The 18,828-nt window shown below is 40.5% G+C and overlaps 1 pseudogene; it reads right to left on the bottom strand.

The window, feature by feature from the left end:
* Nucleotides 1-7,848: 7,848 nt before the first annotated feature.
* On the bottom strand, nt 7,849-18,068 carry LOC123139570 (UDP-glucose 6-dehydrogenase 5-like; annotated as a pseudogene).
* Nucleotides 18,069-18,828: the final 760 nt, after the last annotated feature.

Genomic DNA, 18,828 nt, shown 5'->3' on the forward strand with positions numbered 1-18,828 from the left:
TTTGCTCCTTTTCCAGCCCAGAATCCCAGCTGCCGGCATTCTCCCTCTTCATGATAAACCTTGTAAAATAAGAGAGAATAGCCATAAGTATTGTGACAAAACGTGAAATAACAGCCCATAATGCAATAAATATCGATATAAAAGCATGATGCAAAATGGACGTATCAACTCCCCCAAGCTTAGACATCGCTTGTCCTCAAGCGGAAGCCGAAATCAAAAAATATGTCCACATGTTTAGAGATAGAGGTGTCGATAAAAATAAAATACGGACATGAGGGTATCATGATCATTCTTATAACAGCAACATATATATATATATATATATTGTCATATGATTTCTTATGCTCAAGTAACAATCTATTCACAATGTCAAGTATGGTTCAGAAACTTCATTGAGAACTAACAAACTATAATCTCAGTCATTGAAGCAATTGCAATTTATCATAACATCAGAAAGAGTCAAGAATAGAGCTTTTCAGCAAGTCGACACACTCAACTATCATATAGTCTTCTACAATTGCTAACACTCATGCAATACTTATGGTTCTGGAGTTTTAATCGGACACAGAGAAAGATAGGGGCTTATAGTGTTGCCTCCCAACGTTTTACCTCAAGGGTAATGTCAACAATAATAGTTTACGCTAACTTACATCCAATTGGATATATATATCAGGATCTTTCCAACACGAGGTGCTTGCCAAAGGATAAAATGAAAAAGGGAAAGGTGAAGATCACCTTGACTTTTGCATAATGTAAAAGACATAAAAGTAAAAGATAGGCCTTTCACAGTGGGAAGCAGAGGTTGTCATGTGCTTTTAGGGTTGGATGCACAAAATCTTAATGAAAAAGAATGCCACTTTATATTTCCACTTGTGATATGAATCTTTATTATGCAGTCTGTCGCTTTTATTACTTCCATATCACACGATCGTATAAAGCTTATTTTCTCCACACTAATAAGTCATACATATTTAGAGAGCAATTTTTATTACTTGTAACATGACAACTTACTTGAAGGATCTTACTCAATCCATAGGTAGGTATGGTGGACTCTCATGGCAAAACTGGGTTTAAAGATATTTGGAAGCACAAGTAGTATCTCTACTTGGTGCAAGGAATTTGGCTAGCATGAGGGGGGAAGTCAAGCTCAACATGTTGGACGATCCATGACAATATACTTTAACTAAGATGTGAGAAAACATAACCCATTATGTTGTCTTCCTTGTCCAACATCAACTCTTTAGCATGTCATACTTTAATGAGTGCTCACAATCATAAAATATGTCCAAGATAGTATATTTATATGTGAGAACCTCTCTTTCTTTATTACTTCCTATTAATTGCAACGATGACCAAAACTATGTTTGTCAACTCTCAACAACTTTTATGCCTCATACTCTTTATGTGTGAAGTCATTACTATCCATAAGATCAATATGAACTCTTTTACTCCTTTTTATTCTTTTATGCACTCAAGATCATAGCAAGATAGCAAAGCCCTTGACTCAACACTAATCTTTATTATATATAGCTCACGGACTCGATTACATAGAGGGATCACAAAGCAAAACTCAAAACTAATTCATACCAAAACTTTATTCTACTAGATCAATATATTACCAAAAGGATCGAACTAAGTAAAATGATAAAGATAGGAGTGTGATGGTGATACGATACGGGGGCACCTCCCCCAAGCTTGGCAGTTGCCAAGGGGAGTGCCCATACCCATGTGATTATGTCCCCTTTGCTGGTGAAGAAGGTGGTGATGATGATGGATAGTCGCACATCGAGCATAGAAGCTCTTCCAATTTGCGGATAATGCCCTTAAGTGCGACGATATGATGCTTCAACAAAAGATTTTCCTGTGTGAGATACTTGTTTTGTATGCGAGCTAACTCAATCATCTTGAAAGCTTCAATCTCAGTTGGGTAAAGAGGTTAGGAAGAGGTTGAGGGATGTTTTCTTCTTCTACCGCCGGAGCTTGATCCTCCATGGCCTTCTTGATCCCTTCATCCTTGTTGATCTCCTCAGGTTCTTCTCTCTTCAGCTCTATCTTCAATAGCCAAGCATCCTCGTCTTCATTGTTGGAGGAGGATGCCGTCATGATGCTCTAGATCTGTCAGAAAAATAGCTCAAAACGAAAACAGAGGATTTTTGCGTGATACGGTGGTCAAAACCTTCGGGAGATTATATAATGAATTTTAACTGACTAAGAGATGTATCATGCACAAAAACGGAGTCCGGAGAGCACATGAGGTGCCCAGGGGCGCGCCCAGTAAGGGTGGGCGCGCCCTCCACCCTCGTGTCCTTCCCGGACTACTTCTTATTTTCCTATTTTCTTAAATATTCTAAAACGGAGAAAAAAATGCTATTAGAATTGTTTTGGAGTCGGTTTACTTACCGTACCACATACCTATTCCTTCTCGGAGTCTGAAACGTTCTGGAAAGTGTCTCTTATGTATTCCTCCGGGGTCACGATTTCAATAATATTAGTTTCAACATTTATCGGATTACTTGAGATATAATGTTTGATTCTTTGACCGTTCACCACCCTCAGACTTGTGCCCTCGAAGTTGTTGATTTTTATGGCACTGGAACGGTAGACCTCCTCGATAATGTAAAGGCCTTCCCATTTAGAGAGAAGTTTTCCTGCAAAAAATCTTAAACGAGAGTTGAAAAGAAATACATAATCACCTACCTTAAACTCACGCTTTTGTATCCTTTTGTTATCCCATCTTTTAACTTTTTCTTTAAACAGCTTGGCATTCTCATAGGCTTGGGTTCTCCATTCATCAAGTGAGCTAATGTCAAATAATATCTTCTCACCGGCGAGTTTGAAATCATAATTGAGCTCTTTAATGGCCCAATATGCCTTATGTTCAAGTTCAAGAGGTAAGTGACATGCTTTTCCATAAACCATCTTATATGGAGACATACCCATAGGATTTTTATATGCAGTTCTATAGGCCCATAATGCATCATCAAGTTTCTTGGACCAATTCTTTCTAGATCTATTGACAGTCTTTTGCAAAATTAATTTGAGCTCTCTATTACTCAATTCTACTTGACCAGTAGACTGCGGGTGATATGGAGATGCAATTCTATGATTAACATCATACTTAGCAAGCATTTTACGAAAAGCACCATGAATAAAATGTGAACCACCATCAGTCATGATATATCTAGGGACTCCAAACCTCAGAAAAATAACTTCTTTAATAGAGGTGTTATGATCAGCACTACTAGTTGGAATAGCTTCTACCCACTTAGTAACGTAATCAACAGCAACTAAAATATGTGTATATCCATTAGAGGCAGGAAAAGGTCCCATATAATCAAAGCCCCAAACATCAAATGGTTCAATAACAAGAGAATAATTCATAGGCATTTCTTGACGTTTGCTAATATTACCAATTCTTTGACATTCATCACAAGACAAAACAAACTCACGAGCATCTTTGAAGAGAGTAGGCCAATAAAAACCGGATTGCAATACCTTATGTGTAGTTCTATCTCCAGCATGGTGTCCTCCATATGGTTCGGAGTGACACTTGCGTAGGATCTGTTCCTGTTCATGCTTAGGCACACAACATCTAATAACACCACCTACTCCTTCTTTATAAAGGTTTGGGTCATCCCAGAAGTAATGTCTTAAATCATAAAAGAACTTTTTCTTTTGTTGGTATGTGAACCTAGGTGGTATAAATTTAGCAACAATGTAATTAGCATAATCAGCATACCATGGACCAGTACGAGAAGCATTTATGAACGCTAATTGTTCATCCAGAAACTATCATCAATAGGTAGTGGGTCATCAAGAACATTCTCTAATCTAGACAAGTTGTCTGCAACGGCGTTCTCAGCTCCCTTTCTATCAATAGTATGCAAATAAAATTCTTGTAGCAAGAGAACCCATCTAATAAGTCTAGGTTTAGCATCTTTCTTTTTCATAAGATATTTAATAGCAGCATGATCAGTGTGAATAGTTACTTTAGAATCAACAATATAAGGTCTGAACTTATCACAAGAAAATACAACTACTAAGAATTCTTTTTCAGTAGTAGCATAATTTCTCTGTGCAGTGTCTAGAGTTTTACTAGCATATTGAATAACATTTAACTTCTTATCAACTCTTTCCCTAGAACATCACCTATAACATAATCACTAGCATCACACATAATTTCAAAGGGTAAATTCCAATCAGGTGGCTGAACAATAGGTGCAGAAATCAAAGCTTTCTTAAGTATTTCAAATGCTTCTACACAATCATGATCAAAGACAAAACGAATATCTTGTTGCAATAGATTAGTCAGAGGCCTGGAGATTTTAGAAAAGTCCTTAATGAACCTCCTATAAAAACCGGCATGACCAAGGAAACTTCTTATACCTTTAATGTCCTTGGGACACGACATCTTTCCAATAGCATCAACTTTAGCTTTATCAACTTCAATACCTCTTTCAGAAATTTTATGCCCCAAGACAATACCTTCGTTAACCATAAAATGGCACTTATCCCAATTCAAGACGAGACTAGTGTCTTCGCATCTCGGCAAAACTCGATCAAGCTTGCTCAAGCAATCATCAAAAGAGGATCCATAAACGGATAAATCATGCATGAATACCTCACAAATCTTTTCACAAAAGTCAGAGAATATAGCCATCATGCATTTTTGAAAGGTAGCAGGTGCATTACATAAACCAAATGGCATACGTCTATAAGCAAAAGTACCGAAAGGGCAAGTAAAAGTGGTCTTTGCTTGATCGTCCGCTGATACAGGTATTTGAGAGAAACCAGAATAACCATCTAGAAAGCAGAAATGTGTATGTTTGGATAGCCTTTCTAGCATTTGATCAATACAAGGTAAAGGGTAATGATCTTTCTTAGTAGCTTTATTTAATTTATGGAAATCAATTACCATCCTATAACCTGTAAACTCTTTGTGGGATCAATTCATCTTTATCATTAGGAACTACAGTAATATCTCCCTTCTTAGGGAAGCAATGGACATGACTTACCCACTCACTACAGCAATGGGATAAATTATACCTGCCTCAAGGAGCTTTAGAATTTCCTTTCTTACCACTTCTTTCATCTTAGGATTTGGCCGTCATTGATGGTCTCTAACTAGTTTGGCGTCTTCATCCAATTTAATTTTGTGTTGGCATAGAGTGGGACTAATGCCCTTAAGTTCATCAAGAGTGTATATCCAATAGCAGAACTGTGCTTCTTCAGAGTTCTCAATAATCTTTCCTCTTCTTGCTCTGAAAGGTTAGCACTAATAATAATAGGATATATCTTCTTTTCATCAAGATAAGCATATTTAAGAGTATCAGGTAAAGGTTTGATCCCAAACACGGGATGACCCTTGGGTGGAGGAGGATCCCCAAGGATTTCAATAGGTAAGTTGTGTTCAGAATAGGACCCTGTTTAAGGAACACTTCATCTATCTCCCTTCTTTCATTCATAAACATATCATTTTTATGGTCTAGCAAATATTGTTCTAAAGGATCAGTAGGAGGCACGACAATAGAAGCAATACCAATAATTTCATACTTACTAGGCAATTTTTTATCATGGGGTTGTCTACAGAATTTAGCAAAATTAAACTCATGTGTCATATTCCCCAGACCAATAGTGACAACATCCTTTTCACAATCAATCCTAGCATTGACAGTATTCAAGAAGGGTCTACCAAATATAATGGGACAAAAGCTATCTTGTGGGGAACCAAGAACAAGAAAATCAGCAGGATATTTAACTTTCCCACACAAGACTTCAACATCTCTAACAATCCCAATTGGTGAAATAGTATCTCTATTTGCAAGCTTAATAGTAACATCAATATCTTCTAACTCGGCGGGTGCAATATCATGCATAATTTCTTCATATAAGGAAATAGGTATTGCACTTGCACTAGCACCCATATCAGATAAGCCATGATAACAATGATCTCCTATTTTAATAGAAATAACAGGCATGCCTACAACATGTCTATGTATCTTAACATCGGGTCTAGCAAAATTAGCAGCTTCCTCACAGAAGTAGATAACATGTCCATCTATATTATCAGCCAAGATATCTTTAACCATAACAATACTAGGTTCAACTTTAATTTTCTCAAAGGGTGTATATGTTCTAGTATTACTCTTACGAACAACAGTTGAAGCTTTAGCATGATCCTTTATCCTAACAGGGAAAGGTGGTTTCTCAACATAAGTATTAGGAACAATAGGATCATTATAAGTGATAGTCTTTTCTTCAACTATAACAGGTGCAACTACTTTTACTTCAATGGAAGGATTATATTTAAACCACTTCTCCTTAGGGAGATCAACGTGAGTAGCAAAAGATTCACAGAAAGAAGCTACTATCTCAGAGTCAAGTCCATATTTAGTGCTAAATCCACGAAAAGCATGGGTATCCATAAAAGACTTAACACAATCAAACTTAGGTGTCATACCTGACTCCTTACCATTGTCGGAACCCCAATCTTTAGAGTTTCGTTTAATTCTTTCCAACAAGTCCCATTTGAATTCAATAGTCTTCAGCATATAAGAACCAACATAGGAAGTATCGAGCATGGTGCGATCATTTAGAGAAAGCCGAGCATAAATTTTTTGAATAATCATTTCTCTTGAGAGCTCATGATTGGGGCATGAATAACATTGACTTAAGCCTCCCCCAAGCTTGAGCAATGCTTTCTCCTTCGCGAGGCCAAAAATTATATATATAATTATGATCACGATGAACAAGATGCATAGGATAGAACTTCTAGTGAAATTCTAATTTCAATCATTTATAGTCCCAAGATCCCATATCATCACATAGCCAATACCATGTCAACGCATCTCCCTTCAAAGATAAAGGGAAGACCTTCCTCTTAACAAAATCATCGGGTATACCTGCAAGCTTAAATAATCCACAAACTTCATCCACATAGATAAGGTGTAAATCGGGATGCAATGTTCCATCTCCTGCAAAGGGATTATCTAGCAGTTTTCCTATCATACCCGAAGGAATCTCAAAGTAAACATTTTTAGTAGGTTCAGTAGGTTGAGGAGCAACTCTTTGCTCTACTGGTCGGGGAGAAGATGCCCCGAACACGCCCCTCAAAGGATTAGTTTCCATAGTAACAAGTGACAGTAAATTTCAGCACACTATATAAATATTTCCTTACCAAGTTCCACTCACCAAAGGCGCTTCACTCCCCGGCAACGGCGCCAGAAAAGAGTCTTGATGACCCACAAGTATAGGGGATCTATCATAGTCCTTTTGATAAGTAAGAGTGTCGAACCCAACGAGGACCAGAAGGAAATGACAAGCGGTTTTCAGTAAGGTATTCTCTGCAAGCACTAAAATTGTAAATAACAGATAGTTTTGTGATAAGATAATTTGTAACGAGTAAAAAGCAATGAAAGTAAATAAAGTGCAGCAAAGTGGCCCAATCCTTTTGTAGCAAAGGACAAGCCTGGACAAATTCTTATAATGAGAAAAGCGCTCCCGAGGACACATGGGAATTATCGTCAAGCTAGTTTTAATCACGCTCATATGATTCGCGTTTGTTACTTTGCTAATTTGATATGTGGGTGGACCGGTGCTTGGGTGCTGTCCTTTCTTGGACAAGCATCCCACTTATGATTAAACCCTACTAGATGACCCGTTGCGCCAATGGCGCAAAGGCCAAATGTAAGCTAATCGGTGTAAGAGTATGCATTAACATATTATTGTTTGAAAAGAATAGCTTATATACTATATGTAGTAAGTAGATAAGATTGGTGGAATGTGTACAGGATCCATTGGGAAATCTTAATATGATCTTGTAAGTGTTGCAGATATGATCAAAGGGAATGTTTGATGGAAACATTAATGTGAAAGCATGCATAAAAGGAAATGTTGTTTCTTGAGTCATAGTGTTCTGGAAACAACAGTAGAAGAGGAGTCCTTCACATATATACAATAAGAGATGGTAAACCGCTTTTGACCATAGAGACAACAATAAAATCTAAAGATCGTAGACTACTTTTCACCATAGAGACAGCAAGGGAAGACTAAAGTCTATACATATCTGGCTGAGAGTAGTCACCACGACAAAAATGCACCATGAGAACCCGGCGCTGCTTTGTGGTGACCTTGAAACGAAAGGCAGAGATGTCTCCATGGATTTTTGCAAGGCAACGGAACTCAGACCAGTTGATTGTTACAATGGCTCTCTTGTCGGTTCCTAGCATGATGCGGCAATTGGCTTGTAGATCACTGTTTGCAAGCCTGACCTTGAGCGTATCATAATCTGGGTCAATGTAATCATTTAGTTTTATTTCAGTGTAGTTGACCTGAAAATACTGATGAGAAAAAAGGAATTAATTCAATGGATTGGAAAGTGTCTTGTCACTCTTACACTGAGAAGGTTTAAATATAGATAGCGAGAACATTCATCAGCAAATAATGGCAGGAAGCAAAAGGAGGGTGCAGAGCATGCTACATTCCTTCCAATGTGGAGTATAAGATGTAAATTGGTTGTTTCTGTATGTATGGTACTCTAGTGAAGGAGAACAAATATAGGAAGGAAGAAAACATGTATATCAGACTATATGAATATTAGTTTCTAAATTTACATGTATACAGTTTTTTCAATATTTCACAATTAATTGGTGAATCAAAAGCATACTGCAGGTTATACTTCTAATGATTAGTCAAGTACAAGTAGTTTAGTTGGGAGGCATAAGTAAAGATAGTTCTTTTTTTCTATGAAGTGGAAAGAAGGAGTTTACCATCGGTTGGCCTAGCTTTGCAAATGTTTTGTTGATGGTGCAGACATAGTATTTGATATCTGTTTTTCTGTGGCGGAACATGGCAAACAACTTGTTCACATGGTGCTGATAGAGCTTCACTTCATTGCCCCAGTGACAATACCTTTCAAGCTCTCTGCAGTATTGGATAGCAGGGGGTGGTCCTGAATTTAGTTTCGTTTTGGTAAGATTTGGAAAGATCGAAATGACATGTAAGGAGGCTGAATACTATTTATTGTTAGGAGACTAAGCTTTCATCAAGAGAAAAGTAGAATTAAGCTTTAAACCTATGGTAGGAAGAATATAGTAAGCAAGTTAGTTAACTTGAGCATTATTGATCGGCCTAATATATGTTCTTTTGGTTCTATGGCAGAAAATTGGTGTCAGAGAGGTATAGCAGATCATAAAAACTATTAGGTCATTTTATTTTAAATGGGGAATACCATAACAAGATAATAAGCATTGTAGCTTGGCATTGGCTCACTGCGAATGATATACTCCGGATGCTCATATTCTTCACCCTGTATAAGCATCGTGAGAATTGTTAGTGCGAGAAATCAGAAACTTGTTAGCTGGCAATAGCAATTGTGGGCATACAGTTTAATTATGCACTTTAAAAGAGTACTAAGATGGATTTAACTTGTCTAGTTTGGTTCTTTTATAAATAAACCAGTACGTAATATATGTGCATCAACCGTTTGTGGCTATTTAATTCCTTTTGCCGGCTAATGTCTGTAAGTACTGTAGATATGGGGCTAAACAGTGTACCAGCTGTTGCATTATATATATCATGTGATGCATAGCAGGCCTAACAACCAGTTAAGTAAATAACTATAGAGGTTATATGCAATCATGGCAGAAAAGTCTGGAAAATTGTGAAAATCTGAAGTATTTGCCAAAGGGTGGAGAGGCAGGTCAAATACAAGGCGGTGAATTCATGGATAAAATAAGATTGAGCGATTCTAAAACCCAGTGTTAGCTGCATCTGGTGGGATTCGGAATGGGTGGCCGTTTTTGCTGCAGAATAAGACGGTGCTTGGCAACGGGCTGGGATTGGCGACGGCTCACCTTCGATGCCAGGTTCAAGCAATTCCCTCAGTACTCCTGTAGAACATTGTGAGATGGTCAGGCATATCTCTCTGCATCGTGCACCCTTGATTATGCAACAGTCAATGCAAGGAAACTGAGAAGTAACAGAAAACATGGTACTCATCTTGTCTTGTTATGTTATACCAAAAGGATATGATGTTTGAGGAGATGTTCACCTTCCCTTTTAATTGGATGTTAAAAAGGTTCCAAGTTTAGTAATTTTCTCCTTTTACTATCTCATGCACAACCCAAGTTACCAAAAGTAACCATGCATTAGCCAGTATCGAACCAGGAATGAACCCAAATATCAACTTGGAAGTTGTTAAAAATATATGCAAAATCTATATCCTTCTATTTTTTCTCTTATCCCTTTCATTGGAAGAACATGATATAGAATTCAGTGTACATGTGCAGAGGTAGCAAGTGGCCAGCTACAAAATGTTGATCCAAAATATGATTAAGATATTAGAATAAATTACATGTTCCACTTTTCATCAACCAATTCATGCCATAAATCCTTTATCAAGCAATCAAGACCATTGAGCATCATGGAGAGAAATATAAAAGATGTGATGGATAATGTTGCCATCTTAAATTAAAAAAGTTGACACACCATGGGTTCAAAATACTGTACGAAGCGTTTTAGGTCTTGACTACAAGTCTGTAATATGTTGACCCCAAAATTCATCCAAAAATAGATATAATTATGAATATTTTGAGGATGAGCGATTACGTGAGGTGAGTGTTGTTGCTACTGTTTCCAGCAAGAGGGCATTGTCTATGGCTATGCACCTACGAAATAAACATGTCTTGAATGTAACAAATGGTTTTATGAATTGTATGGATATGCACCTACGAAATAAACATGTCTTGAAAGTAACAAATGGTTTTATGAATTAATGTGTGTCCAAATCATAATATGATCGTCAAGGACATGTGATCCACATAAATAAAGGACAACTATGTAGCTAACGGAATCACTAATCTTAAGTAATTCTGGAAGAGAACTTACAACTTGATCCAGACATATATATCTTCATGTAACCTTAAAACCATATATATCCATTTCTTCAAGACATATCTATTTCTCTGCTCCTGATCACTTCATGCTAATTTATCCAAAAAGTGCTTGGTCTGATCAATATAATACAATCAAGATTTGACGGTTATTGCAACAAGCGCTCTGACACCAATATATTAAACCATCTTCTTCCTGGAAGCAATGAACAACCAAAATATATCTTATTCTAAAAAGTGATATGCAAAAGAGTAATTGATGATGGGCATGCAACAAACTTATTTCCAGTATGTATCTACCTTCAGTTAGAAATTAAAAAGATGTACTGAGGATTACCTAGGTTGTATGCCCTGGTGCATAAATCTCAAAGACTAATTAGTTTGGACCTCAAAGTTTCAAGAAGCCTAATTCTTATAAAACCGTAATCCCTAGAAAGAAAATAATCACCTCTAGTATTCAATAACACATCTATAAGAGATAAATTTAAGTTGGTTTGATATTTTGATGGTAGAATTGGTGAGCATGCCCTAAACTACCATATCACTGAAAAGTAAGCAACCAATGGAGCTATAGAAACCAACACAACTGAGAAGATGTAGTAGTCCATTGTATGGCAGAAGGGAACTAACATCATATGAAATTGCAGATCTGAAAGATGCAAAGTAGGCAAAAGGTGGATGTACAGAAGCTGAACCTGCTCCTGGGTGATGGCCACACTCACGCTCGGTAGCTCGTGCATAGATACTGGATAGTACCTGCATATGTATGAGATGGCAGTGGAAGATTGGGTCTGGTAGAAATGATTTGGATGGTTGAGGGCAGAGCAACATAGCAGCACCGCTGGTACAGCAGCACCTGCCTCACAACCATCCGAACGCCTTGTCGAGGTCGGGCGCGGTGGCCTGGCAATCGAGGGACTGCTGGGAGATGTCCATCACATATCAACGAGCTGATGCAGCTCGAGGTCGAGGCATCAAAGAAACCGGTGAGTGGACGTTGGTGGTCGGGCTGAGCTATCTTCCTCGCTTGCTCCAGTGAACAGGCCACTCCTCTATTTTATTCACTGTGGATAAAAACACTTGGTACATCAGACCATCAATACATGTTTTGTCCATCTGCTAATATTTAATTATTCATATCATTTCATGATTTGACATATTAGAGCATAGTCAAATATAGAGTGGGCTGGTAGTATAAAGAAACCTGGAGAACTACCTGCTCATACACTCTGTCAGTATCTACCTCCTCCCTAGGTAAGTTGCTCACTAATGATGCAGAATATGGAGATGATGCAGAACCTGGAGAACACCTTGTCATCCACTCCATCAGTATCTACCTCCTCCATAGGTAAAGAACTTGATTTTACTCTGAATCAAAGAGCAGCCCCCTGAAGATAGAAAACCGTATGGAGTTAATTGTCATATTGGGAATTACCTCAGCTTTGCTCTGTTGCTAGTCAATTAAATTGACTCTGGTGTGCTGCGATAAATGTGGTGCTATCTGCTATGGCAAAGGAAAAAGAAACAAAGAAGAAAGAAGAATCCCAGTGAATAAGGGATGTAAGTTTTCTGCTGAGTATAGGAAAATCTATGGAAATTCATTGGCATCATCAAAACAAACAAAACTAATTTGTATCTCATTGGCTACTCTCCAGATCTGAGCCTCTCCTTTTTGCATTCACAACAAAAAGATAAGAGATGGAGCTAGCATACCTGCAGATGCACTGGTGAGGGTGAGGTCGCCCGCAAGTACACCCAACTCTGGCTGAGGATACCAGCTCCTCCGCGCTGCTGATATATGGGAAACCACCATGAGCACGAGCACGCACGTGGCCTCACAGAGCACCGACATGGCGTTCACGGAGCAGATCCTCTATGCCAGGAAGGCGTTGGCAGCGAGCTTGGAGAGCTCATCAGACCACAGGTTGGTGGTGACGATGTTCTCCTCGGACACCCAGTAGGCGTACACCTCCTTGATGGCCTGGACAGCCTTCCTGCCCTCGGGGGTCTCCCGGCCACCGATGAGCACTCTGTCGGGCTTGAACAGGTCGTCGGTCGCCGTGCCCTCGGCAAGGAAACTCTGGGTTGGTCAGGATCTGGTAGTTGATGCCCTTGTTGTTGTGGGTCAGGATCTTCTCAATGGCCTCTGCGGTCTTGACAGGGACAGTGGACTCATCAACATCGATCTTGTCGGAGTTGGACACGTCGGCAATCATCCGGGCTGCGCTCTCCCAGTAGGTGAGGTCGGCAGCCTTGCCGGCTCCCAGACTGCGGGTCTTGGTGGGGGTGTTCACCGAGACAAAGATGATGTCGGCCTCAGCGATGTGCTTCTCGACGTCGGTGCTGAAGAAGAGGTTCTTGCCCCTGCACGCCTTGACAACATCATCGAGGCCGGGCTCGTAGATCGGGAGGGTGTCGTTGTTCCAGGCGTGAATGCGGGGCTTGGAGATGTCGACAACCACCACCTCAATTGTTGGGCACTTGATGGCAATGACAACCATTGTTGGGCCGCGGACGTAGCCAACTCATATGCAGCAAATCTTCACCATCTTGGCTGCCTACAACATGTGATCACAACAAAGTAATTGTGTTAAGAGGATTGAAAAATAGGGCATCCACTGCTCTTACTACACATCTCAGACTCAGAGTAAACAGAAGCAACTGAGATTCAGATCTTAAAAAGACAGTATGTGTTAGAGATGCATAGTTGAAGCCACATAAATGTTCTAAGAAATATTCTACCCAAATAATTGAGCAAAAAAGCATGAACAATACTCAGTAATCAGATGCTGGCAACATCATGGCATGATCAAATCTGAGGGTAAAAAACGGTGTGCCTACTTCTGCAGACTGCATACAAAGGAGCATGACAAACTGAACGGAGATCACACCAATCGTCCAAATCCAGCGGGTATGCCATCAAATATCCTCGTTTGATATGCCAACAAAGATCACACGGGGATGTTGTCAAAACCAACACATCAACACACATCGCTTTCAGTAGGCAAAAATTGAGCAAGGGAGTGGGAAGGAACCCAACCTTGATGGCTAACGACATGGAGGACCCAAGAACCAACCGAGAAGGAAAGAGAGAATGAGTAACATATCATCTTATAGACATTTCATCAAACACGCCAGGAGCATCGTACCGAAGAACATCTCATCTTCTTATGACAACAATGAGAAGCGGTAGAATGCAAGGAGCAGTAGCAAACCGAAAATGAGAGCAGCCCCGTCAATCCTGCAAGAGGAAAGGAAAGCAGAAGAAAGGAAAAGTGAGGAATCAAATCGCCCAAGGTAATAAGAACGAGAAAGCGGGGCCAGTTTCATGAAAGAGAATGCAACGCCGCCGTTGCTGCTCCCATCCACCCAAATTAATGATTGACGAACCCACAACAACAATTATAGAAAATCAATTATATTATTATAACCAGGTCCATCGAGGAAACATATCTAAACATACAGGGGACAAACATATCAACATGGCTAAATATTCTCCTAAAAAGCATGAATAAACAAAGCAAGAAGACGATCCATCGAGCACAACATATCTAAACATAACATCCATCTATTGTATCAAGCAAACTGTCACCAAAAACATGTAGGAAGGAGTTATCTTCGGATTCTCAACCTCTTCAGCCAGCATACTGATTCAATCCCAATAGTTGAGGTTCCAAAACAGAGTGTTTAGATACTGGCCCCAATTCACATTGTCCAGGTCCATTTCAAGTCATCTTGAAGGTTCAATATGTGGAATTCCTATCAATCAAGATAAGACTCTGATGTAATAGACTGCCGTAAAACTAATGATTTGCAGTATATGATAAACAACCTTTTGTACTATATAGTGTACATTAAAAAAATCCTATCTTGATAACCATGATAGCAGAAAGATCTAAGTATCCCTGCAAACAATTATTCTGCTATTTTTTTCTTCTTGTTGGCATAATCAGGCACTACAACAACTATCCAGATTAAAAAAATTCCAAATCCCAGACTCATTTTTATGTGGTATTGCTAGTTCTTGCACATATTGTAAAAGACACCACCAGCATGGATTTTAAGAAATAGACTGGAAGAGCTCACGAAACACAATGTTCCTGGTCTGAGAATCAGTAGTACCATCTTCATTTTCAATCAGGATTTTCAAAGCCGTTTTTGAGGTCACACACGACACTGCTACATAAAGCTGGCCATGCTGAACACAGGTGCATTAAATTATAGACCAACACTGCATAACACAATGTTCAGTACGTTCAGACAACAACTTCTGTCCAAAGCAAGTGGCGAGTGTAACCAAATAATCAGTTTCAGTAGGCTTAACCTCTCCCCATATGTCGTTGGGAAGTGGAAAAGAAAAAGGTCGTTGTGGTGTGATCGCATCGGATAGGAATATTCAGCTATGGGAAGGAAGGAGGAGATTCACCCGGCTGAGTCTACCATTTCTTCCTCTTTATTAAAAAAAACAAAATCAAATCTCCCATTGATTTGGGAGAGTCTCTTGATAATATAGCTTGCCTCAAAATTAGAGAAATTGTATCAATCAGAGATCATTGCCTCTTTCTCCTTGCCCCTTCCGCTTACTCCGGCATCGACTCGTCATTTGAACTTTTTATGGGTTCTCTCCTTTCATCCTCCCCCAGTCACCCTATGTCCATGGCTAATCTATACCTCCAAGGCCGACTCGCTACCCGCCACCTCGTGCAGGACTGTAAACTGAATTGTAGACTGTAGTGCTTCTCTGAAATATTTTTTAATCAGTTTTCACCTCGTTCAGTGAAAATTAATATAGGTACTTCTCTCAAATATTGGTTCAGTGCTAAACTGAATTGCATACTGTAGTGCAACTATTTATAATTTATTTGATACAACTTTCTGTACATGCCTATTCTTTGTCCTACAATATTTTGACTCCTACCTATTTTCTTATTTTGGCAGGCGTACAACAAGACATTTGCAAACAGAGCATCAGCAAATTAGCTTTATGTTTCAGTAAAGGTGCACACTGTCGTTTCCCAATTCAGAGATGCGTTTCAGCATTTGTTCAAAACTAACACTCATATGTAACTAAGAAACGATGTACAAAGGCTTTTCTCAACGTACAAGTGGTTTTGTAAGCAATTTGTTACAGTCAAATGGCCAGAAAGGACTGCACGTGTGTTACTGCTGCGACAACACATCGACTTTGTGAAAAATGGTCAACTGCATCTCTAAACTGATATTATTGTTCAGTTTTAGCTTCTAAATACACTCCTAAATTAAACCAAGAGGCGAGCATGTCATCTGTATACAAAGCAACACCACAGAAGCCTAATCTGTCAAGAGCAAGAGTCAAATATATTTGTCAGATATATAGTTCATATTGTGCAGTTAGCAAACAAAAATAAATGTTCCTAAAGGTATGTATATCAGCTATCCGTTCATTTCTCCACTTTTCCCTGTTTCTAGTTTGAAACATGGCACAACACAATGATGAATCTCATGTTTCAGTTTACACTGAGATCTGAACCCAGTGTGTATGCATGAATGTTTTGTAGGACAGTAGTGCACACAACATAGAAAGGGACGCGGAAAGAGAAGGGTCGGGGCTAGTGGCGGCTCACCTCAGTTCGATGGTGTGCTGATCTCTTGCGCTGCGCTAGAGGGGGCGAGGCTGCGCTGGCACCACGGTCCTCTCCATGGCCGAATCTCGTTGAGGAGCAGCTCCACCGACACCGCCGGGGACGCAGCCGACCTCTTCCTTCCCGGCAGCCCCACTGCACCACGACGGCCGGCTTCTTCCTGTCCTCGTCGCCCGCTTTCCCTACTCCTTCACCCAACCATCAGCCTCACCTAACCTACGCCTGATCTGGATCTAGGCACATCCCATGGACACCACACAACGAGGGGGAGGAAGGAGAGGTGGAGGGGCTAGCGTTGTGGAGAAGTAGTGAAGAGAAGGACGAGCGGCGCTTGATCCGAGAAACGCCACCGTGGCCGCAAGAAACCAAATGGAACGGGAGAGCGGCTAGCAAGAGTCCCACCCTCTGGACCGTGTGCCTCCCCTCGCCGCACCGCTTGCTGCCGCCCAACTCTCCCACCGGCCACGACGAAGTCCCACCGCCGGGCAAGTGCCGGTGCTGGGTCGCCTCTGCACACCAAGCAACGTGACCATGATACCCCATTACATGTGTGCACACATCCAGCCATCAAGCTCAGGAGTGCTCATACCTGGAGTCGACCGACCCCCCCCCCTCCCCGGTGCGGACAACACGTCAGACAAACACCATACAGTTCCCAGCCAACACCACACCTGAATCCAAGGCAACGGAACGGCGGTCGCTGGCAGCGGTGCAAAACTGACGAGGCGGTGCGCTGGCTGGCTCCCCAACCCAAACAAACAAAGTATATTGTAGCATCTCTGACCTGCTATTTCACCCATCCTTTCTTGAAATATACATATATACTCTCTTACTAATGGTGTTTTTTTACTTCAACATTTGCTCGGATCAAAAGATGACAACATATGGTGATGTAGTATGGGGCTATGGGCTAGCCTCCGGATGTTCGAGTGTCTCAAACATAAACGACGGGACATAGTTCAAATTCCAAACTGAATCTGTGGTTAGTACAGTTCTAAATATTGCACTAAAATAGGCAAAAAAAATTGGGATATTGCAAGAAACAGGTTAATCTAATGTAAAGAACATTAAAGAGAACTTTGCTGGTTTTACCTTGAACAACATGATTCCAGTATGCAGCACAGATTTTCTGAAGCATTTGCCCCCCGTAAAAATTATAACCTGGAAACGAAATCAATCTAGGCATATTAGAGAGAGAGAGAGATCACCTTGTCCTATACTCTTCCTCAAGATCCTCTCCCTCTCCCTCCCATCTTCTCTCCTGCTCCTCCACACGCGTCATGAAGACCACACCATCCATTCTCTCCTTCCTTCTATCTCTCCCTCTCATCTTCTCTCTCCTACAGATCGGATCGAGCGCCGCCATCTCCCTTTGCCTGCACATCGTCCTATATGTGCCAGTCAGGTGAGGAGGCAGGGGAGGTCGAGTGAGGAGACATGGGAGGAGGAGGTGGAGGCAGAGGAGACAAGGCAGCCGAGAGGGAGGGAGGAAGAGGCGCCGGCGGCTGCCTGTAGAAGAGGAATAGGACGAAGAAGAGATGAAGGAAAGAGAGGGGCTGACGAGGTAGATATTTCTGCCTCAATCCACCCACCCGATCCCACGCCCGCCCGCCCGCATCTCACCTGTTTTCTCACCCAAGACTTACTCGAGACACACCGCAGAGTTAGGGCCGCGGGCAAAGGAGGCCCACTCGTCATACACTGAAGCACGGAAGCATAGCGTGTAAAAAAACCAACGAGCAGATTTTTGACAGCATGGTAGAAACGTACGACGGTGATAGATCGTGTGAACGAAAATCATCGCCGGACGCAGTTCCCTCGGCTATGCGGGTAGCATAGCAAGCTTTATATGTTAGATTGCAAGCACCCACTTCTAGAAAATAAGTATTAAGGTAAACCTAACCATAACATGAAACTAGTGGAACCAAATCAGCCCCTTATGAAGCAACGCATAAACTAGGGTTTAAGCTTCTGTCACTCTTGCAACCCATCATCTACTTATTACTTCCCAATGCCTTCCTCTAGACCCAAATAATGGTGAAGTTTCATGTAGTCAACGTTCACATAACACCACTAGAGGAGAGACAACATACATCTCATCAAAATATAGAATGAAAACCAAATTCACATGACTACTAATAGTAAGACTTCACCCATGTCCTCAGGAACAAACATAACTACTCACAAAGCATATTCATGTTCATGATAAGAGGAGTATTAATATGCATTAAGGATCTGAACATATGATCTTCCACCAAATAAACCAACTAGCATCAACTACAAGGAGTAATCAACACTACTAGCAACCCACATGT

This window comes from Triticum aestivum, chromosome 6B (genome assembly GCF_018294505.1).
Source record: "Triticum aestivum cultivar Chinese Spring chromosome 6B, IWGSC CS RefSeq v2.1, whole genome shotgun sequence".
Classification (NCBI taxonomy): Eukaryota; Viridiplantae; Streptophyta; class Magnoliopsida; order Poales; family Poaceae; genus Triticum; species Triticum aestivum.